Below are 15,572 nucleotides of genomic sequence, written 5' to 3' on the forward strand. Positions count from 1 at the left end.
AGCACTTGCATGAGAGGAAAGTGATCAGGAACAGCCAGCATGGATTCACCAAGGGAAGGTCGTGCCTGACTAATCTAATCGCCTTTTATGATGAGATTACTGGTTCTGTGGATGAAGGGAAAGCAGTGGATGTATTGTTTCTTGACTTTAGCAAAGCTTTTGACACGGTCTCCCACAGTATTCTTGTCAGCAAGTTAAGGAAGTATGGGCTGGATGAATGCACTACAAGGTGGGTAGAAAGCTGGCTAGATTGTCGGGCTCAACGGGTAGTGATCAATGGCTCCATATCTAGTTGGCAGCCGGTATCAAGTGGAGTACCCCAAGGGTCGGTCCTGGGGCCGGTTTTGTTCAATATCTTCATAAATGATCTGGAGGATGGTGTGGATTGCACTCTCAGCAAATTTGCGGATGATACTAAACTGGGAGGAGTGGTAGATACGCTGGAGGGGAGGGATAGGATACAGAGGGACCTAGACAAATTGGAGGATTGGGCCAAAAGAAATCTGATGAGGTTCAATAAGGATAAGTGCAGGGTCCTGCACTTGGGATGGAAGAACCCAATGCACAGCTACAGACTAGGGACCGAATGGCTAGGCAGCAGTTCTGCGGAAAAGGACCTAGGGGTGACAGTGGACGAGAAGCTGGATATGAGTCAGCAGTGTGCCCTTGTTGCCAAGAAGGCCAATGGCATTTTGGGATGTATAAGTAGGGGCATAGCGAGCAGATCGAGGGACGTGATCGTTCCCCTCTATTCGACATTGGTGAGGCCTCATCTGGAGTACTGTGTCCAGTTTTGGGCCCCACACTTCAAGAAGGATGTGGATAAATTGGAGAGAGTCCAGCGAAGGGCAACAAAAATGATTAGGGGACTGGAACACATGAGTTATGAGGAGAGGCTGAGGGAGCTGGGATTGTTTAGCCTGCAGAAGAGAAGAATGAGGGGGGATTTGATAGCTGCTTTCAACTACCTGAAAGGGGGTTCCAAAGAGGATGGCTCTAGACTGTTCTCAATGGTAGCAGATGACAGAACAAGGAGTAATGGTCTCAAGTTGCAGTGGGGGAGGTTTAGATTGGATATTAGGAAAAACTTTTTCACTAAGAGGGTGGTGAAACACTGGAATGCGTTACCTAGGGAGGTGGTAGAATCTCCTTCCTTAGAGGTTTTTAAGGTCAGGCTTGACAAAGCCCTGGCTGGGATGATTTAACTGGGAATTGGTCCTGCTTCGAGCAGGGGGTTGGACTAGATGACCTTCAGGGGTCCCTTCCAACCCTGATATTCTATGATTCTATGATTCTATGTGGTCTCAGATTCAGTGACCCTTGAATTGAAGCTCATATGTCCTGCTGGCCTCTTCAGTATCACTTGTGGCATAGCTATAACCAGCCTGTTGGTTTCTCTTGACTCATACAATATATTTTTCTCTCCCTCTTGCTCACTTTCTAGGTTCAGAAATGCTCTGTTTAAAAACTATTTAGCCATAGACATTATTCCCATGACAATAAGAGGATTAAATACACTTAATTCTCATGATGATTCAGAGTGAGCAAAGAGGGTACTGCCTTCAAAACAAACATTATGATTAGTCGGAGCAAGTCTTAATAGTCTCTGTTGCATTGTATTCTGCAAAATGAAGTGAAACCTACTTTTAGAAGTTAACTTTAAATGAAACAATATGTTTGGTAATCAGAGTATACTGAGCAGTGACGTTAATATATCATGATCTTCTGCTTAGAAACTGCTGGACACCTCTGTCCAACTGTGGTACAGGCATGAAAAAGCAAATTGCTCTGCCATTTTAAAAAATAATATTTTTCAATTTAAAGTGGTTTGTGAGGAAGGGTAGACTGCAGCATCTAGTAAGGGCATTCACGTTCTACCTGTCCAGCATGCTCCCTGAGTGCAATCCAAATCTCAATGAAGTAAATGGGAATCTTCCAACTGACAGATTCTAACACCAAAAGGGACCATTGTGATCACCTAGTTTGACCTCCTGTATGACACGGGCTGTAGAATTTCATCCGAAATAATTCCTACAGCAGAGCTTTTAGAGAAACATCCAATCTTGATTTAAAAATTGCCAGTGATGGAGCATCCACCCCAACCCTGGGTAAATTGTTCCAAAGGTTAATCACTCTCACAGCGAGAAGTGTACACTTTATTTCCAGTCTGAATCTTTCCAGCTAAACTTCCAGCCATTGGATCATTTTGTAACTTTCTCTGCTAGATTGAAGAGCCCCGTATCAAATATTTGTTCCCCATGTCAGTACATCAATGAGAATTGGATCAGGCCCCCTAAGAGTAACTTGAGGTTGCCACAATGTGGAAGGGAATCACAATATATTGAACAAGCATTATGAACAGAGTAAAGCTGTGAATGAAATAAAGTGAATGAATATGGATGGAGGATGAATGCCAGCTCAGAGTCTGTCTGTTTGAACACTACATGAAAGCAGTTACTGGAAGCCTATAACACTAAGACATAGGCCACTACTTTCTCTGAGACTTCGTCTACACTGAAACTTCATCGGCAAAACTTTTGTCATTCAGGGGTGTTAAAAAAACACCTCCCTGAAAGACAAAAGTTTTACCGATGAAAAGTGCCATGTGAACAACGCTTTGTGAGCAGGGGCGCTCTCCTGCTGACAAAGCCACTGCCGCTCGTAGGGGGTGGAAGTTTTTGGTCGGCAGGAGAACTTTTTCCTGCCAACAAACAGCAGCTACAATGCGTGCCTTGTAGTGGCACGGCTGTGTCCCTAAAAGCTGCATAGTGTACCAAAGCCTGAGAGTCACAGGCTCCTTTTCCTGTAATTCCTTTTCCCTTCTACCCTTTTGTCTGAATTGTTATGCTGAGCAGCTTGATGATTGAGCCTTCAGCAAGATCAGGCTTGTGAGACCAGCGAAGACACACACAGATTTTTGCCTCAGTTAATCTTGTGGAGAGCAAAGTAATTGGTGATGCGAAGTTATTTCCTGTATTTAAAATTCAGTCAGTCATTCCAAACAAATACTTAGGGACAGAAGAATAATAGTCATCGTAAATGGCTGTACCAGAGCACAGCAACAATCCATCTAGTCTGGTAGTCTATCACTTACAGTGGTCTATTATTGGATGCCTCAGAGGTGTAAAATCCCGATAATGCACTTAATTTCCCAGTGCTCTCCCATGGAGGGCACAGGGAGTTTGGAAATCCTTTCTCAACAGAGATAATAATATTAGGCCCTAAGCAATGAGGATTACTAGCTTTTTATAATTTTTATATCTGCTACTCTTAAACCTATATTATCAAATGTAGCTCATGATGCTTTTCTTATCTGCAGAAGAAACTTGTCTTTTTGCAAAAATACTAGCCTATATACCTCAGTAGTAACCTCTGGCACTCACTACCACAGGATAAGTTAAATAACTAAACTATAGGAAGGAGTAAAGACCTTAGTAACACCACAGAGGTGTCTAGCAGTGTCTAAGCGGAAGATCAGCAAATATTAATGTCACTGCTCAGAATGCTCTAATTGACAAACATATTGTCTCATTTAATATGTTAACTTCTCAGAGAAGCTTTCACTTCATTTTGCACAGTACTACGCAACAGAGACTATTACGATTTGCTCTGACTAATCACGTTTGGCTTGAAGGCAATACATTTTAAAGTGTATTAAATCATAAGAACAGCCATACTGGGTCAGTAGTCCGCCTAGCCCAGTATACTGCCTTCTGACAAAAAGAAAAGGAGTACTTGTGGCACCTTAGAGACTAACCAATTTATTTGAGCATGAGCTCATGCTCAAATAAATTGGTTAGTCTCTAAGGTGCCACAAGTACTCCTTTTCTTTTTGCGAATACAGACTAACACGGCTGTTACTCTGAAACCTGCCTTCTGACAGTGGCCAATGCCAGCTACTTCACAAGAAATGAACAGAATAGGCAATCATTGAGTGATCCATTCCCTGTTGTCTGCTTCCAGCTTCTGGGAATCAGAGGCTAAGGACACCCAGAGCACGGGGTTGCATCCCTGACCACCTTGGCTAATAGCCATTGATGGACCTATCCTCTGTGAACCTATTTTGGGTTTTTTTTAACCCTGTTATAGTTTTGGCCTTCACAACATCCCCTGACAATGAGTTCCACAGGTTGACTATGCATTGTGTGAAGAAGGACTTCCTTTTGTTTGCTTTAAATCTCCTGCCTATTGATATCATTGGGTGACCCCTGGTTCTTTTGTTATGTGATGGAGTAAATAACACTTCCTAATTTACTTTCTCCAAACCAGTCACCATTTTATAGCCCTCTACAATATCCCTCCTTAGTCATCTCTTTTCCAAGCTGAAATGTCCCAGACTTTTTAATCTCTCCTCAGATGGAAGCTGTTCTATACCCTTAATCATTTTTGTTGTCCTTCTCTGTACTGTTTCCAATTCCAATATATCTTTTTGAGATGGGGTGACCAGAACTGCGTTCAATATTGGGTGAATGACATCTGGTCCTGGTGACTTATTACTCTTTAATTTATCAATTTGTTCTGAAACCTCCTCTACTGACATCTCAATCTGGGACAGTTCCTCATATTTGTCACCCAAAAAGAATGGCTCAGGTGTGGGAATCTCACATCCTCTGCAGTGAAGACAGATGCAAATAATTCATTTAGCTTCTCCACAATGGTCTTCTCTGAGTGCTCCTTTAGTACCTTGATGATCCAGTGGCACCACTAATTGTTTGTCAGGCTTCCTGCTTCTGATGTACTTAACTTTTATTTTTTTCTGTTAGTTTTTGATTTTTTGGCTAGTTGCTCTTCAAATTCTTTTTTGGCCTGCCTAATTATACTTTTACGCTTGACTTGCCAGAGTTTATGCTCCTTTCTATTTTCCTCAGTAGGATTTAACTTCCAATTTTGAAAGGATGCCACTTTTTTATTAAAAGGATGCCTATTATTGAAAAAGGATATAATAAAAAATGATACCAAAGCCATAGCTTCAATTTATTCAAGATTTATCAGTAATTGAAGGAATTCTGTTTAAAGATAATAGAGTAGTAATTTCTTTAGGATTAACAGCAGAGATGTTGAAACACATACATGTAAATGTAGAGTAAGAGAGTTTCTGTGTTGGCCACAAATGAACCAAAACATAGCTGATTATATAAAATAATGTGACATATGTCAAAAATATAGAAATGCTCAGATTAAACAACTTATGGTATTTATTCAAGAAAATTTAAGACCTTGGTCTAACATAGGTTTTTAGATATATTTTAATATAAAGGACATGCGTATGTTATAGTTCTTGATTATTTTTTGCATTTTCCTGAAATATCTATACTAGAAAACACATGTGCCAAACCAGTCATTAATGAAATTAAATCAGTTTTTTCAAGCACAGCATTTTCAACATGGTAATGACTAGTAATGGACCTCAATTTTATAGTCAAGAATTTAAGTTTTGTCATAGCATATGATTTCAAATAAATTACATCAAGTCCAGGTAACTCACAATCTAATGATGTTAAAATAGTAAAAATAAATTACTAACAAAAGCAAAAGAAATGAAAAGTGCTTTGTTTGTTGACCTCCAGGAGAAAACAGCCCAGTCAATGGAAAGAGTCCAAATGAGCTCATGAGTAGTTAAATCTGTCCCCCCATGCCAAGCACAACAGGAGTGTAGAGGTCTATATTGATGTAAATTACTTATTTAGTTTTATAGGATCAAATTCAGAGGCGAGTATGGATGGAGTTTAAGTTGCTGTAACTTACACATACTTCCTTTCACTTTATGCACCCATATGTTATGTTAAACTGACTTTGAGTCACCCTAGATTTAATTAGGCCCTGATCCTACAATCGGATCAGTGCAGAGATCCACTGACTTCAGTGGAGATGTATCTAGGTGGATCCAATTGCAGTATCAAGGCCTTAGACTTACATCAGTTTACTAACATGTAGTTCATACTGCCTCTCTCTTTACATGATGATCTCTAAATATCAGCCTTTGATGGGATGTATACACCATCCCAGTTCTGAAAAAGTTAGCTGGAGCAGGACATACCAATTAATGCACTACTTGCGCTTGGGTGGTGGACCAGGCCCAATTGTGGGAGAAGCTGTGTGGTTCCTAAAATGAGAGGAAGTCTAGAGCAAAAGGGCTTTACCGGGAGAGAGGGAAGAGCTCCACAGGCCTCCTCTTGGCATGAGAGAGTGGAGAAAATGGCAGAGTAAAGGAGGTAACCCAGAGGGAGCATTGGTCTTGGGATCTTCTCTTGACTATAAAAGTTTGATAGGAGGCTAGGAGAGACATGTAGCAGGCTCTGGTTGTGAGCCCTGATAATAAGGCAGGATCTGGACTTCCAGAGAGGGAATCCTGGGAGGTATTCAGTGGAGGAACAGAATAAGGGAAACGTAAGAAAGATGAAAGGTCAAGCCCAAGGAGGGCAGAGCTTGTCTTAAGTTTGGGAATTTATTGCCAGATTCTGTGAGTCCTGGCCCTGAAAGAAGGGGAACCTAGAGACACTGTGGGAGAGGCAAGCTGACAGGCTATGGTAGGAAGAAGTCCAGGGAGGCAGCTGCAAGGAGTCTGAAGAGCAGACCTGGTTGTTGGGTATAGCGCCTACGGGCTGGAACCGATTGGCGTGGAGGGTCTGGGTTCCCCTGCCAGCCCCTGGGGAAGGTGGCATGAGATCCCCGAAGAGGAGATAAGGATGACTGAAAACTCTGGCTCCAGCTCTGGCTCCCATGATCCTCGGACCCCTTGGTTCAAAGACTGGATGAAAGGATTGGTACTATTATTTGATGGGCTTTTTGTTACTCAAGAAGGGATGGGACTAAAATCTGACCTGGCTACAGGGCTGAGTCATGAGAAGAGGCAGGCTACCCTGGGACCAGACTGACCATCAGCGGGGGTGCTATAGAGGAAAGAGTTGCTCTGCCACACCCAGCTACAAGTGGGCATGCTTGTGGTGAGTCAAGTCGTCTACAGGCCCGTTGAGTCTTAGAGACTCTCAGATGGCCTAGCTCACGTGCTGAGGGACCGAAACAGAGCAGTTAACAAGGAAAGCAAATAATAGGGTGTAAGAATGGATAAATTAAAGTATATATTTAAATTACACTTTATACCAGTTTTTCAGCAGGTAAATAAAACCAGCTTAGGCCTCTTCTACACACTAATTTTGTAACTGTATAATTGTTTTGGTTAGTGATGTGTTTTCTTTTTTTTCCCTCTTATACTGGCACAACTCCAATGCAACGGTACTTTAGAACAGTGATTCTCAGCCAGGGGTTTGCATACCCCTGGGGGTACACAGAGGTCTTCCAGGGGGTACATCATCTCATTTAGATATTTGCTTAATCTTGCAACAGACTACATAAAAAGCACTCCCAATGTCCATATACACTAAACTTTTCACACAGACAATAACTTGTTTATACTGCTCTAAATACTCTACACTGAAATGACAGTACTATATTTATATTCTAATTGATTTATTTTATAATTATATGGTAAAAATGAGAAAGTCAGCAATTTGTCAATAATAGTGTGCTGTAACACTTGTATTTTTATATCTGATTTTGTAAGCAAGTAGTTTTTAAGTGAGGTGAAACTTGGGGGTATGCAAGACAAATCAGACTCTTGGAAGGGGTGCAGTAGTCTAGAAAGGTTGAGAGCCACTGATTTAGGAAACCAATTTTTTTGGGGGGGGAGTAAGGAATCCAGTGAGTAAAATGGCTGAGCAGACGCATTAAAATCAGCCATCTCCAAGACACCTTGGAGAATCCTTCAAGATACCACAAATAAGATGCAACATACTATAATTCCTGCAAAAAAAGAATGAAAGGCGCGAGAAGTGTCTTGTGTGGTTTACAGAACAAAATGTTTTTTTCCTTTGGGCACATTTTTGGTTTCTGTACTTAAATATGTGGGTCCAAGTTTCCAAAAGTGACTAGTGATGTTGAGTGCCTCCATTTTTTGGGTGCCCTACTCGCAATGTCCAAAAGGGGTCTGTTATTCAGAAAGCATGAAGCACTTACCCTCTGAAAATCAGGCCCCTTTAAGGTGCCTCAGGTTGAGCACTCAGAATCAATGGTCACATTTGAAAATTTAGGCCATGATTTTTATTGTGCTCAGTGATCTTGTTCTAGAACTGGAGTCTACAGTTTTCACATAGACTTCAGTGAGAGCTGGATTAGACCCTGAGAGCCTTTCCATTGTCTTCATTGGGTTTGCCTCACACCCCAACAGAACAGCCCATATCATAGTTTGTGAGGCCCCCCAACCAACCTAGGAAAATGTGCTGTGGTGACAGCAGCCTTGCTGAAATAATTGAGTTGGGAAGAAAATTAATGAATTTGGGCCCTGGAATGGGGAGGCAGAGAGGAAGAGAACTGATGTTCTATTTCAGATTTGTCTGAAGAGTCAATGCAAAGGGCGGGGGGGAGGGAGGGGATCATTTAACCGTTGGAACAGTAGCACAAGAGAGGATTTTTAAAGGTAGTTCTTCAAATACATTTTTCCTCATCTATTCTTAGTCCTACTCTGCTAAATTATTTCTGCAAGGCTGCTGTCACCACAGCACCTTTCCTTGGTTGGTTGGGGCTCCTCACAGAGCTGCTCTGCTTGGGCCTGAGGCAAACCTGCTGAAGTCAATGGAAAGGCTCTCGGGGTCTAATCCAGATCCCATTGAAGTCTATGGCAAAACTGTCATTGATTTAAATGGGGCAGGATTGAGCCCTCACTTATTGTATGTGGATCAGAACGTTGTTGAAGAGGCACAACTAGAGCTGAAGGAAAGCCAGGCTGCCAGTGAGCAAAGTAAAATGGGTGTTTTGGCAGGAACCACGTGGAGGAGGGAAGCAGAAATAGGGGAGGGCAGGAGGAAATGGTCACAGAAGGGGAAGGGGGGAAAGATGAGCAGCAACAAAGACCAAGGAAAGGGATAGAAATAGGGGAATGGGAAAAAGGTGGTCGTAGCAATGGAGCTTCTGAATCAGAGAGCAGCACTACTGTGCATCGGAAGGGGTGGGATTTTGTGCAGGTTGTACTTGGAACAGTGTAACAAAATAAATAAAAGACACATTGGGAATAATTGGGGCCAGATTCACGGGCACACTCCAGCTCTTTCACACTGATCCAGAGATGCAAAGCAGATGTAAACCATCTAAAGCCGCTGGTTATGGCAGGTTTATGGCTATTCCTGGAGCATACCAATGTATCTGGGCCTTTCCATCTCAGAGGATTACACAAACCACTCAAGCTTTGATCTCATGATTTATGATGTGACCAGAAACACCTTAATCGGGTTATAGCCCCTTAATTCATAATTGCTTTTTTTATGGTTTATATGTGAACTATGTGCCACTTTGGCTACATAGACCTTAAACGGGGGAAAATATTAAAAATAAGAAGAGAATGATTTGGGGATTACTGCAGTATAAAACAACCTTGTAAATGTCTGGTTTGGGTAACATTTTATCCATAAAATTAACAAAGTACAAAGATGTGAGAAACTGTTAGAAGAAATTAAATTAAAATGATTATTGTTTAGCAAGATTGTGTGTTGCTTTTGTTACACTGCTGAGCAATGGATGCAAACATCTGGTTTTTGCGTCTTTAATTGCTATTTTTTAGGGCTGTCAAGCAATTAAAAAAGTTAATCGTGTGATTAATCGCTCTGTTAAACAATAATAGAATACCATTTATTTAAATTTGGGGGGGGGTTCCACATTTTCAAATATATTGATTTCAATTACAACACAGAATACAAAGTGTACAGTGCTCGCTTTACATTTATTTTTGATTACAAATATTTGCACTGTAAAAAAGAAACAAAAGAACTAGTATTTTTCAATTCACCTAATACAAGTACAGTAGCGCAATCTCTTTATCATGAAAGTTGAACTTACAAATATAGAATTATGTACAAAAAAAACCTATGTAAAACTTGACAGCATATAAATCCACTCAGTCCTACTTCTAGCTCAGCGAATCGCTAAGACAAAGAAGTGAGAACAGGCATTTGCATGGCATTTTTGTAGCCGGCATTGCAAGGTATTTACATGCCAAATATGCTAACCATTTGTGTGCCCCTTCATGCTTTGGCCACCATTCCAGAGGACATGCTTCCATGCTGATGATGCTCATTAAAAAAATAATGCATTAATTTACGACAATACATAATAAGAGAACAAGGGAGGTTAGTATATAGAGGAAATACAATCAGTCATCAAACTTGTGTGTGGGATGAACATATTATAGAATCAGTATACACTTGTTCATGTGATATATAGCCATGATATCCTCACTGTGCAGCAGGGGAGGTTTGTATGCTCAAAGTGAACCTCTCTTATTTTTTTTCTATGAACTTTTAACATGTTTCACCACCATTTGCAAAGCATATAACTGCAATTTACATGGCCATGGTAAACTCTTCGCAATTCAATGTCCAACCACCAGTTAGTACTAAAACAGTTATTGTTGTTAATATTCTATGGGCTCAGTCCTGACGTGCAAGAAGGGAAAGACAGTATAGATAGCTGGTTCCCTCCATGCAAGAAACAGAGTGTGCTAGATGGTAGATCCAGCCAAATCTCCAGTCTGTGTATGTGGGGCTATTTCCAACTTCGCAGTTAGCTAGTTGATATGCTGCAGTGAGCAGCAACTGTTAGTGGCATTAGTTAAGGCGGATTTACACTTTTCTCGGGCTTGTCTATACTACAGAGCATCTACTGGTATAGCTATGCCGGTATAGCTATGTCAGTAAAGCCCCTTAGTGGAGAAGCAGTATATGTCATCAGAGGGAATTCTTCTGTATAGCTACATTAGCTCCCCAAATGACATTAGCTATACAGTATTGCTAGAAGCACTCTTCTGTCAGTATAATTGTGTCTACACTAGGCACTTTGCTGACTAGGGTGGGGGGTGGCAAAACTTTGTAGTGTAGATGTAGATAAAGCCTAAGAAGAGCTCCACTGTATGCTGTGCTGGTTCTTACTTTGATACCTTGCACTATGCTGGCAACATGTTCCAAGTGCTGATAATACGGCAGCTCTCCCAGCAGCATGGGTACTTTCTGTATGGGATTATATAATTTGATCTATCTGTCCCATGTAAATATCGCTTTGTATGGCTCATAAGATATTTAAAATTCTTGATTTGTAATTCTGGGGAATGCTATGTGGCAAGAAGTTGAAAATATTCAGTAGCAGTTTGTGATGCTGTGAATTCACTTGCAGCTAATTTACAGTAAAATATGTCTTGATGCTGTAACTTTACATGTAAAGGCTGATCCACTTCACATGAATCTAATCATGCTCATTCCATTGCTCATTTTCATTTCTGTGTCTCCTATGATAGATTTATTCCTTTTTTGGGAGAAACTTTTTTTTAAAAAAATTCCAAATGCAAATATTTAGGTCAGTAAACTCACTTCTGGAATTCAGGAATCTGGAGGCTTTGAGATTTGACAGATTGAGATGATCCAATGCAAGACATCCTGTAAAAGATAATACAAGTTATGGCAGAATTAAACTATAACCTTTCATGTTCAAATGTTAGGGTCTCATTAAAATAACATCCTTTTGTCATTTTAAAGAAGCTGTAAATTAAAAAAAAAAGTTTTTGGTATGTATGCTGTGACCAAATCATCCTAGTTTATAATTTGCTGCATCTGATGAAGTGAGCTGTAGCTCACGAAAACTTATGCTCTAATAAATTTGTTAGTCTCTAAGGTGCCACGAGTACTCCTGTTCTTTTTGCGGATACAGACTAAGGGCTGGTTTCAGAGTAATAGCCGTGTTAGTCTGTCTTTGCAAAAAGAAAAGGAGTATTTGTGGCACCTTAGAGACTAACCAATTTATTTGAGCATGAGCTTTCGTGAGCTACAGCTCACTTCATCGGATGCATACGGTGGAAACTGAGCTGTATCTCACAGTATGCATCCGATGAAGTGAGCTGTAGCTCACGAAAGCTCATGCTCAAATAAATTGGTTAGTCTCTAAGGTGCCACAAGTACTCCTTTTCTTTTTGCATAGACTAAGGGCTGCTACTCTGAAACCTGTTAAAACTGTAGCAATTAGCCAGTCTATTGCCTTGCTAATTGCCAGAGCTTCTGTTTATATGCCTTTGAATTTTTTAAAACAGCAGGAAGCACCCTGGCTCCGTGTATTCATAAGTAATGATAAAATACATAGAAACAAAAGGCTAATATTATTCATTTATGGAACAGTCATCCATCAGTAGTGAAGAAAAGCTCATCCACTGTAACTAATAAGAGCTGTCTCAGGTTTAGGTCATACTGATTTGGCAAATGTTTACTAACACAGCCCCATTCACAGGCCCAAAGACAGAGTTAGTATTTGCCCTAATGTACCTTATTTCCTGTGAATTGATTGTAGCTTGAACGTAGAGTACCCTCTTCCCTTTCTAACTCTAGCTCCCTCCCCCCCGCCCCAGTTAGCTGATGCTTCTGTAAGGTTTCATCAACATTTACATATTCCTGCCAAAATATGATTTAAATGAAACTGCATTTTCCAAGGGCAATCTCTTCAGCTGAAAATGTTTCAACCAGCTCTCCTTAAGTGAGAAGAGAAGACAAGCCCTTCATATTCCTCCCCCTCTGGTATATCCGTAACGTATTTGATATGCAGCTTACACTGAGAACGCTATACAAAATAAAGAACTATTGTTTTGCAGTGTCAGATCTTAGCGGGCCCATTTATCATCTAGCTTTGGATAATCAAAGCTCTTCATGCTAGATGTACACATTTGTAATTTAGCAGAGATGTAGGGCGTTGTTATGCAGAATAGCCTCAGTGGAAAGCTTTGCAACTGTTTGTGTTCATTCACAGCCAGATTGGGTAAGGGTCATTAGTTTAATAGGTCTCTCTTCACTGAAGAGTCCACTGCGATAGCAAGAAGAAGAGGTAAGGAAATAAACAGCGGTTAATGGCATGGGAAGCTTGGAGCCAGGGAGTCTTCCAGTCTAGAATGCGACAGCTCATGGGAACCAGGAAAACAATGCCCCAAAATCTGAAGTGAATACATTCTCTCCATGGAATGATCCTAGAGGAGCAGACCATTCAGAGGCTGAAGGGAACATCAGACACCTACAAAGGAAGGAGACAAGGCAATCACATGCAGATTATATGGTGCCGGGGTTGGGGAAGGCTAAAGGAGCTATAGCTGGAGGCAGTGAAGAATGAATGAGAGTGAAGATATCTCTTGCAAATGTATATAGATCTGGCTGATGGGTTGTAGCTCACGAAAGCTTATGCTCAAATAAATTTGTTAGTCTCTAAGGTGCCACAAGTACTCCTTTTCTTTTTGCAGATACAGACTAACAGGGCTACTACTCTGAAACCAGCGAAAAGAGAATACTTTTTATCAACATAATACAGTTCTTAAAAGAGAATAAGAATGATTTAAAATAACCATTAGTCCATCAGCTTCCTATTTATATTCAAAAGGATGTATTCCAAAACGGAATGTTCAACACTTTTTAATTATGTGCCCGCAAAGTTGTTTCTATGAATGGCACAGTAAACTATTTTATTATTATCGGTGAATATCCATGTAACTGAGGACAGACATAGGAAATGCTCTATCTCATAATATATCTTTTCTTGCCAAAGTGGATGGAAGAATCCATTCTATAACCATTTTAGGGAACAGGGTTTTAGACCAAGCCTTCCGAACCTTTTGGCAAAATTCAAGCAAGTCTGGGAGCCAAGTTTCAAGTGAATTTAGGCTAATTTATGGTTTTAGGAAACCATTAAAACCTGTGTTCTGCCCCCAAGCCAAGCAAAACTTGGCAATTCTGGCTGAGTTTCACTTTGAGTTTTTTGATTAATCTTAAAGCAAAATTTGTGGGGTGCAAATCAGGTAAACAAGTTCAGAAGAAAGATACACATGGCCCCCTTTTGAACCAAAATTTCAGTTTCAGTTCAAAGATAATGAACAACTCCAAGATAATTAAAAAGTGTTCAGATTTGTATTAATCTTTTTCTTATCAATCTACCTCTCTTCGTGGTTGATGAAAGCTTCAATTTATTAACTGTTCCTGGTTGTGTGTTAATACAATAATTAATCATTTTTGGATAAAATTATGATTGCATTCTCCCTTTACACACTCTAAATCCATAAGAAATTCTATGAACTGCTTTAATGGCCTATGTCAAACTGAATGCTATGCAAGTTACTGAAAGCATTGTAAATCATTAGGGAAATAAAAAAATAATTGTTTGATCAGACAAGCCAAGCCTAATGATCTTGGTTGAAGGTCAAGTTTCTGATACCCAGCTGCTTCAAAACAACCTCTTGGCAAAAATGTTTTGTATTAAATCATCAATCATAAAGCACAAACAAGCCCACAGAATTTGAGCTCTACTTCAGAGCTGTGACCCTCTGTTTGAAACATAGTGTACTTTGAAAAATATTGAAAGAAAGATACAGTTCAACATCTATTAGGGTATGCTTTATTTCAGGGAAAGATCCTCTCTGCTTATCTTGTATTTTTCATAAGCTAATGTGGAAACTTCAGAGGAGATGATATCTGCAGGGAGAGCAAAGTTTAATTCCTACATTATATGATGCAATGCAGAACCAATGCATAGCCAATTAAAATGCTTCTTGCTATTTGGGAAAGCTTTTGACTACAAATGAAACAGTCCTGTCCCCCCACCAGATATTTCTGTAATTCATAAAAATACCAGTAGTGGAACAGCTTACACAAGGGCAATGTGTCTCAAATGGCCGAGAACAACTGGAATTTTACATCATACATCTAAATCAAGTTGGAGTGATGGCTATTGCTGAGCCCCTCTATACCAATCAAAAGGAGTTGAATGAAAACGTTGACTGGTTCTTTTCCCCGCTACTCAGAACACACAGGTTCACAGACACACTCTTGAGCTGAAGATGTACATTGTTTATTTCCTGCTTCAGTGAGTGACCAGTCCACCGAAACAGGGCACAACATAGGGTTAACTACAAGCGCACACCCACATTCAGGTGCTCACCTTAAATACATGGTTACAAAGTTATTCATTACATACTGTATAAACACTTTTCTGCCTAACATTAAGATTAGTTTGCTAATCCAGGTGTTTACCTGATTGGTTTGCTGACCAAGTTGTTTACCTGATCAGGTTGCTGACCAAGCTGTTCACCTGATTGAACTGCTGACCCAGTTGTTCACCTGATCAGGTTGCTGGCTCAGCTTTTCACCTGGCTGTTCTCCCTCCCTGCCAGACAAGCAGGCATCTTTTCACATGTCCCAACACTTAAAATATACATTCTACTCATCACATTCTATCGGTAGGTGTACAGGGGACTACATAAACTGCAGCCTGCTCTTATCCTGGGTCATTCATGGGCTAATCTGGAGCATGAGCAGAGGAAGAGCAAGAAAGACCCCGTCCCTCCCTGCAACCTTTTGGGCAAGGTGAATCCTAGGGGATTCAGAGGGAGAGACTGTGATTGTGACTGGCCACAGCCACAGTCACCAGTGGAGGGTGAAGAAAGGGTAGTGGAGGCTTGTGCTCTCTCTCTGCATATCCACACAAACACCAGTTACAATGAGGCCTCCAGATGT

Source organism: Lepidochelys olivacea, assembly GCF_965140295.1.
Source record: "Lepidochelys olivacea isolate rLepOli2 genome assembly, chromosome: 1".
In the NCBI taxonomy this organism is placed as follows: Eukaryota; Metazoa; Chordata; order Testudines; family Cheloniidae; genus Lepidochelys; species Lepidochelys olivacea.